At 46.8% G+C, this 15,363-nt stretch overlaps 1 protein-coding gene and 1 non-coding gene across 2 annotated transcripts in view; one reads left to right on the top strand and one right to left on the bottom strand.

The window, feature by feature from the left end:
• Positions 1 to 1,058: 1,058 nt before the first annotated feature.
• LOC132808329 (zinc finger protein 239-like) overlaps positions 1,059 to 15,363 on the top strand; it is an 85,713-nt gene continuing 71,408 nt past the window's right edge. Inside the window, exon 1 of the mRNA XM_060822089.1 lies at positions 1,059 to 1,123. The gene's annotated coding sequence lies outside the window, so the exon portion shown is untranslated. The remainder of the gene's footprint in view (positions 1,124 to 15,363) is intronic.
• Positions 10,919 to 10,990, bottom strand: trnae-uuc (transfer RNA glutamic acid (anticodon UUC)). Its single transcript has one exon. It is a non-coding gene; the product is annotated as a tRNA-Glu (tRNA).

Here is a 15,363-nt window from a genome sequence, read left to right as displayed (position 1 = left end):
CTTTTTAGGGAAGGAAATTGCCGTTGTGGGAAAGGATTCACTCAGTTGTCCTAGCTGCATTCTTTACCCAGGCTGGCCTACATGTGACTTCAGACCCACAGCAGAATGGTTGACTCTTGATTGTCCCTCTTCCCCGCAGGGAGACATTTACTTGAATGGCAGCACGGTGGCTCAGTAGTTACCACTGCCGCTTCACAGCACCGAAGTTCCCGGTTCGATTCCAGCCTCGGGTGACTGTCAGTGTGGAATTTGCACGTTCTCCGTGTCTGCGTGGGTTTCCTCAGAGTGCTCCGGTTTCCTCCCACAGTACAAGTATGTGCAGGTCAGGTGAATTGTCCATGTTAAATTGCCCATTGTGTTAGGTGCATTAGTCAGAGAGAAATGGGTCTGGGTGGGTTACTCTTCGGAGGGTTGGTGTGGACTGGTTGGGCTGAAGAGCCTGTTTCCACACTGTAGGGAATTTAACTAATCTAACCATATCCGAACTTAACCGTATCTCTCTAAACCCTTCCTATTCATATACCTATCCAGATTCCTATTAAACATTGTAAATGCACCAGCCTCCCCCACTTCGCCTGGCAGTTCATTCCGTACACACACCACCCTCTGTGCGAAAAAGTTGCCTCTTCGGACCATTTTAAATATTTCTCCCCTCACCTTAAACCGATGTCCTCCAGTTTACAACTTCATCTGCCCTGGTGAAAAGACTTACAAAAGTTGAGCAGCCAGACAAAATGCAAAAAGAATACAACGTCGAGCCACAGGGAAAAATAAAATTGTGGCTCCAGCCGTTTTTTCTCCTTTTGGCCTTTAGATTCTTTACATCTGTCAGTAACAGTAGTCACCAAAGCGCACACTGCGCATGCTCCGAGGTGTCGGCGAGGAAGGCGCATGCTCACCGGTGTCAGCAAAGTAGTACGCATGCTCCTCGAAGTCCGAAGAACGGCACGCGACTTCCTTTAGATGGACCAATGGTAAAGCCTGGAGGACCGGATGGAGATTGGTCCTCCTGCCAGTTAGAGCACCCCTATTGTCTGAATGCGGAAGGAGGAGAATGAGCTTCTGTCGCTGCTGTGAAGATTGAGCTTCACCCCAGACTGTAACTTCCTTCTGTCTAACATCTGTGAGTACAGCACTTTCTTTTCTCATCCCCTTTTCCATTTAGTTTTCATTTTGGTGTTCAATTATAGTCATAGAGATGGACAATACGGAAACAGACCCTTCGGTCCAACCCGTCCATGTCGGCCAGATATTGCAACCTAATCTCGTCCTGCTTGCCAGCACCCAGCCGATATCCCTGTTCATGTAGTGTTGACTTGCAGCAGCTGAAAGGAAAGGGAGTGATTCTCTGGGGTGCAGACAGACTCTGGAAATTTTGGACACAGTTGGCAAACACATGGCAAATGCAGTACCTCAATGTGAAGCTATAGCCTTTGTTGTGCAGAAAGGAGGTGCGTTTTTAAATGTGATACATTGGGATGTGGAGAAAGTGAGGATTGCAGATGCTGAAGATCAGAGTCGCAGTGTGGCATTGGAAAAATACAGCTCGTCAGGCAGTATGAGAGTTGATGTTTTGGGCACGAGCCCTTCATGAAGGATGATGTGTAGATGTACAATGGGACCTCAGTGTCCTTCTGCACCAGTCACTGCCAGTTGTCAGACAGGTGCAGCAAGCAATCAGCAAGGCAAGTGGTATATTAGCAAGAGGAATTGAGTTCAGAAGTGGGGATGTCTTGCTGCAGTTAGGGGGTCATTGAACATATTCACTGCTGAGTTCATCTGATATTTTGAACAACAATGAAATGGATGTTTATGGGGGATGTCAAGAAAATGGTTTCAAGACCAGTATAGAACTGTTCCAGTGTCAGACAGCACAGAAACAGGCCCTTCAGTCCAACCAGTCCATGCTGACTATGTTCTCAAACTAAACTAGTCCCACCCCCCAGTATTTGGTCCATATCCTCTGAATCTTTCCTATTCAGATACCTATCCAAATGTCCTTTAAGTGCGATAACTGCACCTGCATCCACCACTTCCTCTGAACATTCATTCCACACATGAACCACTCTCTGTGTAAAATGAAAAATAGTGTCCCTCGTGTCTTTCAAATCTTTCTCCTCTCTCCTTCAAAATTTGTTCCCTAATCTTGAAACCCCCACTCAAGGGAAAGGACACCTGCCATTCATGTTAGCTATATCAGTCATGATTTAACCAACCTCAGCAATGTCACCTCTCAACCTCCTATGTTCCAATGAAAACTGTCCCAGCCTATCCACCAAATTGTAGGTATTTTCAGATCCAGTTATGATCTGTGCAATACTGGTCCAGGCTTGAAAAATCAAATGTCCTAATACTGCTCCCAATTCTCACCCTCTGTGTCCAGGACAGCAAGAGACCATAAGACATAGGAGTTGAGATTAGGCCATTCAGCCCATCAGGTCTGCTGATAGCACACAATCGCAGCTGACAAGTTTCTCAGCCCCATTCTCCTGCTTTCTCCCCGTAACCCTTGATCCTCAAGAACCTGTCTACCTCCGTCTTAAATATTCTCAATGACCTGTCCTTTACAGCCTTCTGTGGCAATGAATTCCAAAGATTCACCACTTTCTGGATGAAGAAGTTTCTCCTTATCGCTGTTCCAAAAAGGGCCTTCCCTTTACTGTAAGGCTGTGCCTTCAGGTTCTTGTCTCTCCTACCAATGGAAACATCTTCCCAACGTCCAGTCTGTCCAGGCCATTCAGTATTCTGTATGTTTCAATTAGAGTGTGGGCCTGTGGATCAACATGAACCAGACCCTTCAGGATGAGATGCAGCAGGAATTAGGTTCAGCAAAGTGAGAATGGAGGGAATGTGTGTGGGAAGGAGATTTTCAGCTTCTAGGGAATAAGAGAGGAAAGAGAGTTTGCTATAAATGGGAATTGAGCAGATGGGTCATTGGGCCAAGGAGTGGGAGATGGAGTTTAATTTAGCCAAATGTGAGGAGTTGCATTTTGGTCAAGCAATCCAGGCAGAACTGACACAGTTGAGGGGAGTGTTGCTCAACAAAGACCTTGGAGTGCAGGTTCATAATTCTTTGAAAGTGGAGTCTTGGGTAGCTAGGATAGTAAAGAAGGCGTTTGGTATGCTTTCCTTTATTGGTCAGAACATTGAGTATGGGAGTTGGGTGTTCATGTGGCCGTTGTACACGAAATTGGTTGGGCCACTTTTGAAACACTGCATTCAATTCTGGTCTCCTTGATATAGGAAAGATGTTGTGAAACTTTGAAAGAGGTTGGAAAAGATTTACAAGGCTGTTACCAGAGTTGGAGGGTTTGAACTACTGGGAGAGGCAGAATAGGCCAGGGATATTTTCCCTGGAGCATCGGAGACTGATGGATGACCTTATTGAGGTTGTAACGGGCTTGGATAGGGTGAGTACCCAAGATCTTTTCCCCAGGATGGTGCAGTCCAAAACTAGACAGTGCATATTTGAGGTGAGAGGAGAATGATTCACAAGTGTGGTTGTGAAGACTGGACCTTCAGAACAGCTGTCAAAGATGTTTTGCCCTGACTGGGAGCAGAAGTTGTAACAGTGAAATCTTTCATTTAAGAGCAAACAACTGAGTGAGTCCGTCTATCCCAGATTTTGGTGGAAAGTGTGAATTCGTTGCTGTTGGGCGAGATTACACCTCAAGATTAGGGGGAGTAGCTTTCAAACAAGGATTAGGAGGAACTGTTTTTCCTGGAGAGTAGTGAATCTGTGGAATTTTCTGCCCAGTGAAGCAGTAGAGGCCACTTCAGTATATTGAAGACACAGTTGGATGGGTTTTTGCATGGTTGGTGAATTAAGGATAGCTTTGACAATGCAGGGAGGAGGAACTGCGATGGTGGATTGATCAGCCATGATCTTAATGAATGGCAGAGTAGGCCTGACAGGACAAGTGGCCTACTCCTGCTTTTATTACTGTGGAACTATAACCCTGCATTTCCAATGGCTAACCCAGCTTCAGGATGACAAGGATTGTATCCTGAATATTGAGGGGATAGTCAAATGGGAAGCGAGGTAAAGGTCGAGGGTTGGCACAGCTAATCAAAGCATTGATCCCAGGGTAGTCTGGTGTCAGCTCAGATTTCAGGTCCTGATTTCTCTCTCCTCTGTTGATCTCCCTGTTCGCTAAGAATAAAATGTTAGTCTGTCAGCTATGCTGGATTTCTGCTGAAGCTTTGACACACATTTTACACCATTTGGAACAATAAAACATTGAAGTCAATCGAGACCCAACACACCATCTCAGCCTGTCAACCATCCAGATACAGTGTTGTCATGGCAGGGAATCAAACAAGAAAAACGAAACAAAATTAGAAATAAATAGATACTTGTGCTTAATGTTTGTTCACTAGTAAGTAAACCAGAATAGGGTTCTCCCACGTTACTTATAGTGCCCTATTTTGAGGAATTCTGTCCCTTACATCTACTATTAGTACCCAGCTATAAATTACAACAACATTTACAACCACAGAAATAAAGCATCTGTTATCTCAATGTCTGTGTGATATGCAGCACAGAAATAGACATTTTATTTCTGTCATGCGTTTGTGTGTACACACAAGTCCATGGCAATGAATTTGTGCTTGCAGCATTATATTTGCTGATACATTCTATTTTGCTCCTAAAATGAACAATCTCCAGGTAGTCAATACATGTAGTATTATGTAAATTCAACTTTGAAAATAGAACCAGGCTGACTCAAGGTTAGGATAGACAGGCTCTGATCTCACACCTTTCATGCATTGTCTGAGCTGAAACAGAGTCGTCGAGATGTACAGCACAGAAACAGACCCTGCGATCCAACTTGTCCATGCTGACTAGATATCCCAACCTATCTCGTCCAACCTTCCCACACCCAGCCCATATCCCTCCAAACCTTTGCTATTCATATATTCCATCCAGATCCCTTTCAAAGGTTGCAATTGTACTAACCTCCACCTCTTCCTCTTGCAGAACATTCCATACATGTACCACCCTCTTTGTGAAAAGGTTGCCCCTTAGGTCTCTTTTATATCTTTCCCCTCTCACCCTAAACCTATGCCTTCTAGTTCTGCCCTCCGGTTCGGGTGGATTAGTCAGAGGGTGAATGTAGAGGAATGGGTGTGGACTCGTTGGGCCGAAATGCTTGCTTCCACACTGTGGGGATTTGTTGAAGGGAAGAGATTTTCCCAACTGTGCAGGGCAGCGCAGGTCCTGCGGCGGCCGTCTGGAGCGGGCGTAATGCGGGTCAGTCTGACACCGACCGCAGCAGGCGCAGCGAGGGCCAGCCGGATGCCGTCCGACCGCAGCAGGCGCAGTGAGGGCCAGCCGGACGCCGGCCGTCTGGAGTAGGCGCAGTGAGGGTCAGCCGGATGCTGCCGTCTGGAGTAGGCACAGTGAGGGTCAGCTGGATGCTGCCGTCCCTCCGGAGCAGGTCCGTTGGATGCCGGCCATCTGGAGCAGGCGTAATGCGGGTCAGTCCCACGCCGGCGTCCGGAGCCGGTGCAGTGCGGGGCTGTGTGTTGGCCTAGGTCTGATCTTGTGAATCATTATTAATGTCACAACGTGGAAGTGGCCCTGTCAGTTTCAGAGTGAAACTCTTTCCGTCTGGGTAACTCTTTATCCTGGGGGCGAGAGAGAGAAGGGAGGGACCTTTGTTCACTTGAGCAACTGGAGTGAATCCGGGGAGGGAGCAAACTCAGGTATGAATCTTAATTATCCGGGTGAGTGAAGATGGAACTATAGGATGGGGTTGTTTTCCCTAGTGCGGCAGAGTCTGAGGGGTGACTCACTGAGTAGAATTGCTTGTTCGGAGTTTCTACTCCGACTGACAGTGATGACATTTATAATCTCTTTTTACAGAGTATTTGAAGATAGAATTTTCAAATCAACAGATGAAGGACTTCTGCCCAAAACATCAACTCTCCTGCTCCTCAGATGCTGCCTGACCTGATGTGCTTTTCCAGCACACTTCTCGACTCACTGTACAGCATCTGCAATCCTTGCTTTGACATCAATATCTGACAGTCACTCAATCCATCAGGACCTCAGCTATTTTCAACTTAAATTCAGTGAGAAGGAGCAAAGCTTTTTGTTTCCTGTTTCAGTACATTTTCAGCATCAGTGGGACTGGATGAGAGACCCTACTGTTGAACCGCACTGAGTGTGGAGCCTGGAAGAGTGATACGGCCAGGAACGAGGAATTCACGGCGGGGAGGGGCTATACACATGTTTGTGTGCAGGTGAAGCTTTGGCCATGGAGAATCCCGAGGAATCTCGCCCTGTGGAGAAACCGTGGAAGTGTGGCGACTGTGGAAAAGGCTTCCGTGTCCCGTCTGCCCTGGAGACTCATCAGCGCAGTCACACCAGGGAGAGGCCATTCTCCTGCACGGCCGCCACCCTGCTGAGGCACCAGCAGGTCCACACGGGGGAGAGACCATTCTCCCGCCCCGAGTGCGGGAAGGGCTTTACCCAGGCCTCCTCCATGCTGACCCACCAGCGGGTCCACATAGGAGAGAGGCCCTTCAACTGTCCCGAGTGTGGGAAGGGATTCAGTCAAGTGGGCACCATGCGGGAGCAACATCTGCTCCACACCGGGGGAGAGGCCCTTCAGCTGCCCCGAGTGCTGGAAAGCTTTCAGTGATTCCTCTGCCCTGCTGAGGCATCAGCTAGTCCACACGGGGTAATGGCCTTTCAGTTGTCCCGAGTGTGGGAAGGCCTTCAGCGATTCCTCTAATCTTCAGACCCACCGGCGGGTTCACACGGCATCTGCAATTCTTTCAGATTTTTATTGAGAGAGAGTTGGAAATTGTTTCGAGAGACCTAAAGAGAGGGGGGAGAAACAGAACAGACATGAACTGTTGATCTCCGTTGTTACTCATAACGTAAAATCATTGTAGTGCGATCACTTCCCTCAAGCATGAATAGAGGCCATTGGTGATACGTGAGTTTGTAGCGCAACGGTAGTACGTCTGACTCTAGATCAGAAGGTTGCATGTTCAAATCGTGTCAGGCTCACAAACAATCAGCTTCTTACCTTTCAAATCAAGGAAGGATTACATTCACTCCGCATATCTGTTGAGCCAAGTCTTCTTTGTGGAAACTTTCGATCACACGTGAAGCTTTGCTGTCAGTTTGATTTGTGAACACTGTGTCAGGGAGGTGGTATGCCCAGTGTTTGGGTAAATGCTCAGCTCTCCCCAATGTGAGAATGAAAACACAAGCTGTTCATCACTCGGTTTAAACACAAAGCCGCTTCCCTCTGCTGGTGACTGCGTGGTGTGAATAACATTATACCGATATTTTTACAACATAATCAAGAGATTACCAGTTTTGTGTTTCAATCTATCAGGGGGTTCCAGCTCCTCCTGTCATAGCAGAGTGACAGCGAGTTAATGTATGTTATTTGTTAACTTCCATGGAGCAGTTTCTCAGTGGCCTTTTCGTTTCTTGGTCCAGAAAGAGTTATTGCTGACTCATGAAGCTATCAAAGTTCTGGAGTTTACAGGACCACACCACATTCCTCTCTGCCTCCGCCAGGAATAACGATTGCTCCTGAGATACTCGCAGTTCCTGACATTCCTTGGTATCCCCAAATACAATCCATATGTCAGGAAATCACTGGTGCTGCCCTGACATCAGATAGTCACTGTTGGAACAGAGGAATTATGGGGAGAAAATGAAGAAATCCGAAGTGCAAAGAGACTTGGGAGTTCAAGTCCGGTGTTTTCTCAATGTAAACTTGCAGGTTGAGATGCACTTTCGCCTGCAACTGCCGAATGTGTGACACCAGCCCATTTACCTATTCACTCCTCGCTATCTCAGGGGCAAAACTTACCTTCGAGGTGAAGTGGCACTTTACCTGCACTACCCACAACTCAGTGTACTGCATTTGCTGCTCACAATATAGGCTCATCTCCATTGGGGAAAACGAAGCATAAACTGGGTGACTGCTTCGCAGAACATCTACGTTCTGCCTGCAAAAAAGACCCTGAGCTTCCAGTTGCCTGCCAATACCACACCCCATCCTATTCCCTGGCCAACATCTCTGTCTCAGGTTTGTTGTATTGTCCCAGTGAAGCTCAGCACCAGCAGAACGAAGAGCACCGAATATTCCACTTGGGGACCATACATCCCTCCGGTCCCAATATCGAATTCAATAATTTTAGGGCCTGAGCGAGACTCTTTTCACTGTCCCGCGTCAGTAAAAGTCCCTGAGAACATCAGAGACACGTCGCAGCGCTGTCAGAGGAGGGGAAGCTGAAATGGAACCACATGCTGCTCATGGGCACATTTCACTATCCCCAACTCACCGCCGCAACTCTTGGGAGAGGAAAGGGAACAAACACCAAAACGCAGTCTCCGTTTTGTGAATCTTCAGAAAATAAGAAACTTATTCATCCCTTCAGATTTTCTATCCTTGGCTGACAGGAATAGGTTTGTCACTCTTTTAGGAGAACATTGCAAGTGGATGCTTTGCAGAAAAGCACCACAATACAATCTGACAGTGACACCTGGTTAATCAGGACCTGGGTGTTTTCGATCTTTGAATGTGATGTGCTCCAGAACATTGTTGTTCACAGTTTATATTACTTTTCTTCGCAGTCCCCTGTATCACTTGCTGAAAATGTTTAATCTGCGTCTTGTAATCCTTTCACTGTCTGCTAATGAGAACAGCATTTCTTTGCTTTACCTAAATTACTTTGATCTTGCATACGTCAAGCCTCAAGCTAATTTCACTGGAAACCTCCTCCAGTTCAAAAGCCACCTGATAATGATAGCTCTGTTTTCTGTCACGTAACCAATTTCAGATCGATGTTGTTATTGTCGCTTTTACTACTTCAGGTCCCGATTCCGCTCACAGGGCTAGAACAGAACAGTTATAAAATACATTTACCAATCTATGTTCATCCTATCGATTGTATTCACATCATCAACACTTCTCATCAAAATAACTCCAGAGACTTTCATCACAATTTTCTGTGAACATTTCTACTTTAGCTTTACTGAAAGAACCCCAAATTTCTTTATGTGTTTTCTTATTTTCGGCCCTAATTATTAATCTCTCTTTACATGGAAATGGATCTTTCCCACCCGCTCTACCTCTCATCAATGTGTGCAGTTCAGTTCAGTTTTCCATTAGCCTCCGCTGTTCTGATCAAATCCAGGAGAACAGGAAGCATTGGGGTTATGGTGCAGACATGACAAGCCCAATACTCACCTTTCCTGTTGGACCCATTCCATGAGAAATATTAGAGCACAACTTGGGGTCTCTGGTTGTGGCTGAAAAACGTTGCTGCCTTAGACATCCTTTGAGATTCCCCCGACCAGGTTGGAATCCTGCTGAATTTGTTTACTTCGCTGGCGATTTTCAATGACTTCCTGTTGGCTGCATCATCGCTCAAACTTCACAAAACTCTTCTCAATAAAGCCATGTTTTCTCACATCAGGGAATTTATTGCCATGCAGGAAACTCGAGTTCTGAACAAAAAACATAGCACACCCAAATCGTCAGCTCCGTTTACCTTTCCACAGATGCTGCTCGACCCGTTTGCTTTCTGTAGTATTCGCTGTGTTTGTTCTACACAAATGCTGAATTCCATTAAAGAACTTCAAACCCTGTACTCTGGTAACTGACCCTGGTCAGTGGCAATAGGTTCTTCTGTCCATTCCCACCACTTCTTCTCCCATCATTGCCAACAGCCCCTGGATATCTCCAGTTAAACTTCTTCACTGCAAAGAGAACATTCCCAAACTTGGGAATGTCTCCACAAAGTGGAAATGCCTCATCCATGAACATGATGCAAGTGTTACATGAGGGAAGAGATGTTGGCAAAAAGTTGTCAGTTAGCAGATGTTAAAATGTTCAGGAAATAAAACAGAAATCCCAGTCTCCAGCTTTGTGAATCTTGAGAAACTCTTTGCGAAGTGGAATTAGAGGAGAATGAAAGATGAACTGTCCGACTGAGCAGAGACAGTCCAGACATCATCCCCTTGTTTAAGACACCGGGAGATTGACTCTATTATTCTCGGGACATGAACTGAACAGAAACATTGAAAAAATTCTCGTTCATGCACATCAGGAAAACAAACCCCTTCTTGGCTCCGGATCAATGTGAAAAGTCAGGAACAGGCAAAACACTGAAAGGCACGATGGGCGAAGGCCCCGGTGTTGGAGGGCTAAGTCCTCGTGACATGGATGTGCCTGCCGATGGTGGGATCAGATTGTCCACCCAACCCACCCACCCCGGTCTTCACAATGAATGGCGTAGGATTTATTATACAAAAGTAGAGGGCAATGATAATTCTGGGCACGGGAGGCTGAATTATGAATGAAAACAGCCTCCTCTAAGAGATTGTGCAAGCGACAGTAAGAAGACTTTCACCAGTACATAAATCAATGTAATGTTTTGAAACCAAATGCTCGCGATGCGATCTCTGTAACATTGGGGAGACTGGAGAGTCAAGTCACATCTCCGGGACTCACCTGCGCGCCTTTATTGGAAAAAAGCGCGGAGCGGACCCGGAAGCTGGTGTAGCGCAAGCTTACCTGGGTAGGTTTTTTTTCCGATAAAGGCGCGCAGGAGAGTCCCAGAGATGTGACTTGACTCTCCAGTCTTCCCAATGTGATAGAGATCGCTTCGGGAGCAATGGATACAAAAAAATTAAATTCAAACTGTTAAACAAACATAACCGCGTCTACAAACAGACACTGCCAAAAAGCCCTGACCTGCTCCGCTGAGAGAGTGAGGATTGTTCACGCTTTTGTAGCTGCAGAAGCAATCATCCCAACACATGCAAACAAATCTGCATCAGGATGCTATTTCAACGAGCTACTTCACATTGCAGTGCCCAGGAACAAAGAAGATCAAGAAACAACTGTACAGCGCATTAATACCCGTTGAAAACTGCTTCCCTGACCGGGAATCGAACCCGGGCCGTGGCGGTGAAAGCGCCAAATCCTAACCACTAGACCACCAGGGAGACGTAAATCCGCTCTTGTAGCTGTGCTGAAAATTGCCTCGCTGCCCGGGAATCGAACCCGGGCTGCGGCAGTAAGAAAACTTTATCCGATCTCGAGAACATTGGGGAGACTGGAGAGTCAAGTCACATCTCTGGGACTCACCTGCGCGCCTTTATTGGAAAAAAGCGCGGACCGGACCGGAAGCTGGTGTAGCGCAAGCTTACCTGGGTTTTCTTTTTTTCGATAAAGGCGCACAGGAGAGGATCCCGAGGCACTACAGTGATAGTGCCTCCCACCCGCCCTCCTCCTCTAACCTTATAATAAGACCCATTGTGGTAAGCAGGCCAGTGCTGCATTTTGCTTGTTCTATTCTTCAGACCTAGTTTTTCTTAAAGGTTACTTTTAGAGGGATGGCAGTGAAGACAGTGCAATGTTCCTCTTGCAACATGTTTGAGGGGAGGGATGCCATGGTCGTCCCTGATGATTACACTTGCCGTAAGTGCACCCATCTCCAGCTCCTCCAAGACCATGTTCGCGAACTGGAGCTGGAGTTGGATGAATTTAGAATCATTCGGGAGGCAGAGGGGGTCATAGATCGGTGCTTTAGGAAAGTAGCAACTCCAAAGATTGCAGACAGATGGGTGACAGTGAGGGTCTTGGAGAAAGCAGCCAATGCAGAGACCTCCTGCGGTCGTTCCCCTCAAGAACAAGTATACCATTTTGGATACTTGTTGGTACGACGACTTACCGGGGTAAGCAGTGGGGTTCAGGGCTCTGGCACGGAGCCTGTTCCTGTTGCTCAGAAGGGAAGGTTGGAGAAGAGCAGAGCAAGAGTTATTGGGGACTCGGTAGTTTGGGGCAGAGATAGCCGGTTTCATGGGGGCGAGAGAGACTCACTTTTGGTATGTTGCCTCCCAGGTGCAAGGGTAAGTGACGTTTCTGATCGTGTTTTCCGGTTCCTTAAGGGGGTGGGGGAGCAACCCGAAGTCGTGATCCACATTGGCACCAACGACATAGGTAGGAAAAAGCATGAGGATGTTAGGCAGGCTTTCAGGGAGCTAGGTTGGAAGCGCAGTGTTCGAACAAACAGAGTTGTTGTCTCTGGTTTGTTACCCGTGCCACGTGATAGAGAGTCGAGGAATAGTGAGAGAGAACAGTTAAATGCGTGGCTACAGGGATGGTGCAGGAGGGAGGGATTCCAGTATCTGGATAACTGGGGTTCTTTCTGGGGAAGGTGGTATCTGTATAAACAGGATGGTCTCCACCTGAGCCTAAGGTGCACCACCATCCTTTGGGGGAGGTTTGCTAGTGCTCTTTGGGAGGGTTTAAACTAACTCTGCAGGGACATGTAGACTGCAGCTTTAGGGTGCAGGACCTTGAGTGTAGGGAGGTTAGGAACATGGCATCAATCTCGAAGGAGGTTGCCTCTAAACAGGAAGGTGGCTTGAAGTGTATATACGTCAATGTGAGAAGTATACGAAATAAGGAAGGTGAACTTGCAGTGTGGGTTGGTACCTGGGATTTCGATGTTGTGGCTATCACGGAGACATGGGTAGAACAGGGACAGGATTGGCTGTTGCAGGTTCCAGTGTTTAAATGTTTTAGTAGGGTCAGAGGTGGGGGTAAAAGAGGGTGTGTGTGGCATTGCTTGTAAAGGATAGTATTTCAGCGGTGGAAAGGACGATGAATGAAGACTCGCCATCTGAGGTAGTTTGGGCTGAGGTTAGAAATAGGAAAGGTGAGGAGTTTTCTACAGGCCTAATAGTCCTAGAGACGTAGAAGAAAGGATTGCCGGGGTGATTCAGGAGAAGAGTGTAAGTAATAATGTGGTTGTTATGGGGGTCTTTAACTTTCCAGATATTGACTGGGAAAGCTATAGCTCCAGTACGTTAGATGACACAATATGTTGACAGGCCAACAAGAGGTGAGGCCGTACTAGATTTGTTCTGGGTAACGAACCAGGCCAGGTGTTAGAATTGGAGGTAGGTGAGCACTTTGGGGACAGTGACCACAATTGGGTGACTTTTACTCTGGTGATGAAGAAGGATAAGTGTGCACTGTAGGGCAAGATTTATAGCTGGGGGCTGGGAAATTATGATGCGGTGAGGCATGACTTAGGATGCGTGGCTTGGAAAACTAGGCTTCAAGGGAAGGGGACAATTGATATATGGAGCTTGTTCAAGGAGCAACTATTGAGTGTCCTTGATAAGTATGTACCAGTGAGGCAGGGAGGAAAGGGTCATGTGAGGGAGCCATGGTTTAATAATGAATTGGAATCCCTTGTTAAAGTGAAGAGGGCGGCCCATGTAAAGATGAGGTGTGAAATTCAATTGGGGCGATTGAGAGTTATAAGTTAGCCAGGGAGGATCTAAAGAGAGAGTTAAGAGCAGCAAGGAGGGGACACGAAAAGTACTTGGTTGGTAGGATTAGGGAAAACCCAAAGGCTTTCTATAGGTATGTCAGGAATAAAAGAATGACTCGGGTAGGAATAGGTCCAGTCAAGGATAGTAGTGGGAAGTTGCGCATGGAGGCCGAAGAGATTGGGGAGACACTGAATGAATACTTTTCATCAGTATTCACTCAGGAACAGGACATTGTTGCCGATATGAATATTGAAAATTGATGGCTTTGAAGTATGTAGGGAAGAGGTATTCGAATTTCTGGAAAGGGTGAAAATAGATAAGTCCCCTGGGCCTGATGGCATTAATCCTAGGATTCTCTGGGAAGCAAGGGAGGAGATTGCAGAGCCATTGGCCTTGATTTTTATGACCTCGTTGTCTACAGGAATAGTGCCAGAAGACTGGAGAATAGCAAATGTGGTTTCCTTGTTCAAGGAGCAGAGTAGGGATAACCCTAGTAAGTATAGGCCGGTGAGTCTCACTTCTGTTGTGGGCAAAGTCTTAGAGAAAATTGTAAGGGATAGGATTTATGAACATCTGGATAGGAATAATGTGATCAAGGATACTCAGCATGGTTTTGTGAACTACGAAGAGCAGAAGAGAAAGATGTATATAGTGTATTTAAGGAGAACAGGTACCTAATAAACCCAGTCCGCTGATTTCTCAATGATGCTTCCAAGTTGACTTCAAAAATTCGGTTTGTCCTTCCCTTTTTTTCCTATTTTATTTTGAGAGTTTTAAAAACTTTCACAATCCTCTAACTTGAGTATAGGAGTTGGGAAGTTTCGTTGTGGCTGGACAGAACACTGGAATATTGTGGAATACATTTGGAATATTGTGTGCAATTCTGGTCTCACTCCTATCAGAAGGATATTGTGAAATTTGAAACGGTTCTGAAGCACCAATGAGTCCACAGTGAGGAGAGGCCCTTCCGCTGCCCTGAGTGCGGGAAGGCCTTTAGTGATTCCTCTGCCATGCGGACGCACTGGTTGGTCCACACCTGGGACAACGGTTCTCAAGCCCTGAGTGCGAGATGGCCTTTAGCAGTTCTTCCCACCTGCTGAGACACCAGTGGGTCCACACCGAGGAGAGGCCGTTCTTCTGACCCGAGTGCATGAAGGGCTTTGCTCTTTCTTCTGACCTGCTGGCCCACTCGTGGGTCCACATGGGGGAGAGGTTGTTCAGTTGCTCTAAGTGCAGGAAGGCCTTCATCAAACCTCAGACCTGCATGTCTTTGGACAGGACCACCCAGAGAAAACCCACGCAGACACTGGCAGAATGTGCAAACTCCTCACAGACAGTCACTCAAGGCTGGAATCAAACCTGGATCTGTGGCACAGTGAGGCTGCGGTGGTAACCACTGAGCCACTACCTATTGCAACCCGAAGTAGGCAAGCAGGAGGTCGGGAGAATACAGCAAGCCAGGCAGCACCAGGATGTGGAGTAGTCAGCATTTTGGGTATTAACGCTTCTTCAGGGCTGAAACGTTGACTTCTCTATGAGAAACGATTTACGAAATGTTGCTGGGGGTTGGAGGGTTTGAGCTACAGGGAGAGTCTGAATAGGCTGGGGCCGTTTTCAGTGGAGCATCGGAAGTAGAGGAGTGACCTAATAGAGGTTACAAATTCATGAGAGGGATGGACAGGGTAAAAGACAAGGTATTTTCCCTGGGATGGAGGAGTCCAGAACTAGAGGGCATAGGTTTAGGGTGAGAGGCGAAATATATTAAAGGGTCAACTTCTTCATGCAGAGGGTGGTACATACATGAAATGAGCTGCCAGAGTATATGGGTCAGGTGCTGTCAAATGGGACTAGATTAATTTAGGATATCAGGTCAGCATGGAAAAGTTGGACTGAAGGCTTTGTTTCCATGTTGTATGTGTCTCTGACTCCTGGTCCCGATGTAAGGTTAAAAGAGAGTCCAAGTAACTTTGAATACTTCAATCTTGTTGAACTCACCTCCTCAAATATTTCAAATGACTCCCTGCGAGCGA

This window comes from Hemiscyllium ocellatum (assembly GCF_020745735.1).
Source record: "Hemiscyllium ocellatum isolate sHemOce1 chromosome 27 unlocalized genomic scaffold, sHemOce1.pat.X.cur. SUPER_27_unloc_41, whole genome shotgun sequence".
Taxonomy (NCBI): Eukaryota; Metazoa; Chordata; class Chondrichthyes; order Orectolobiformes; family Hemiscylliidae; genus Hemiscyllium; species Hemiscyllium ocellatum.
The sequence above is the reverse complement of the archived record's forward strand: the minus strand, read 5'-3'. Positions and strand labels throughout refer to the sequence as shown.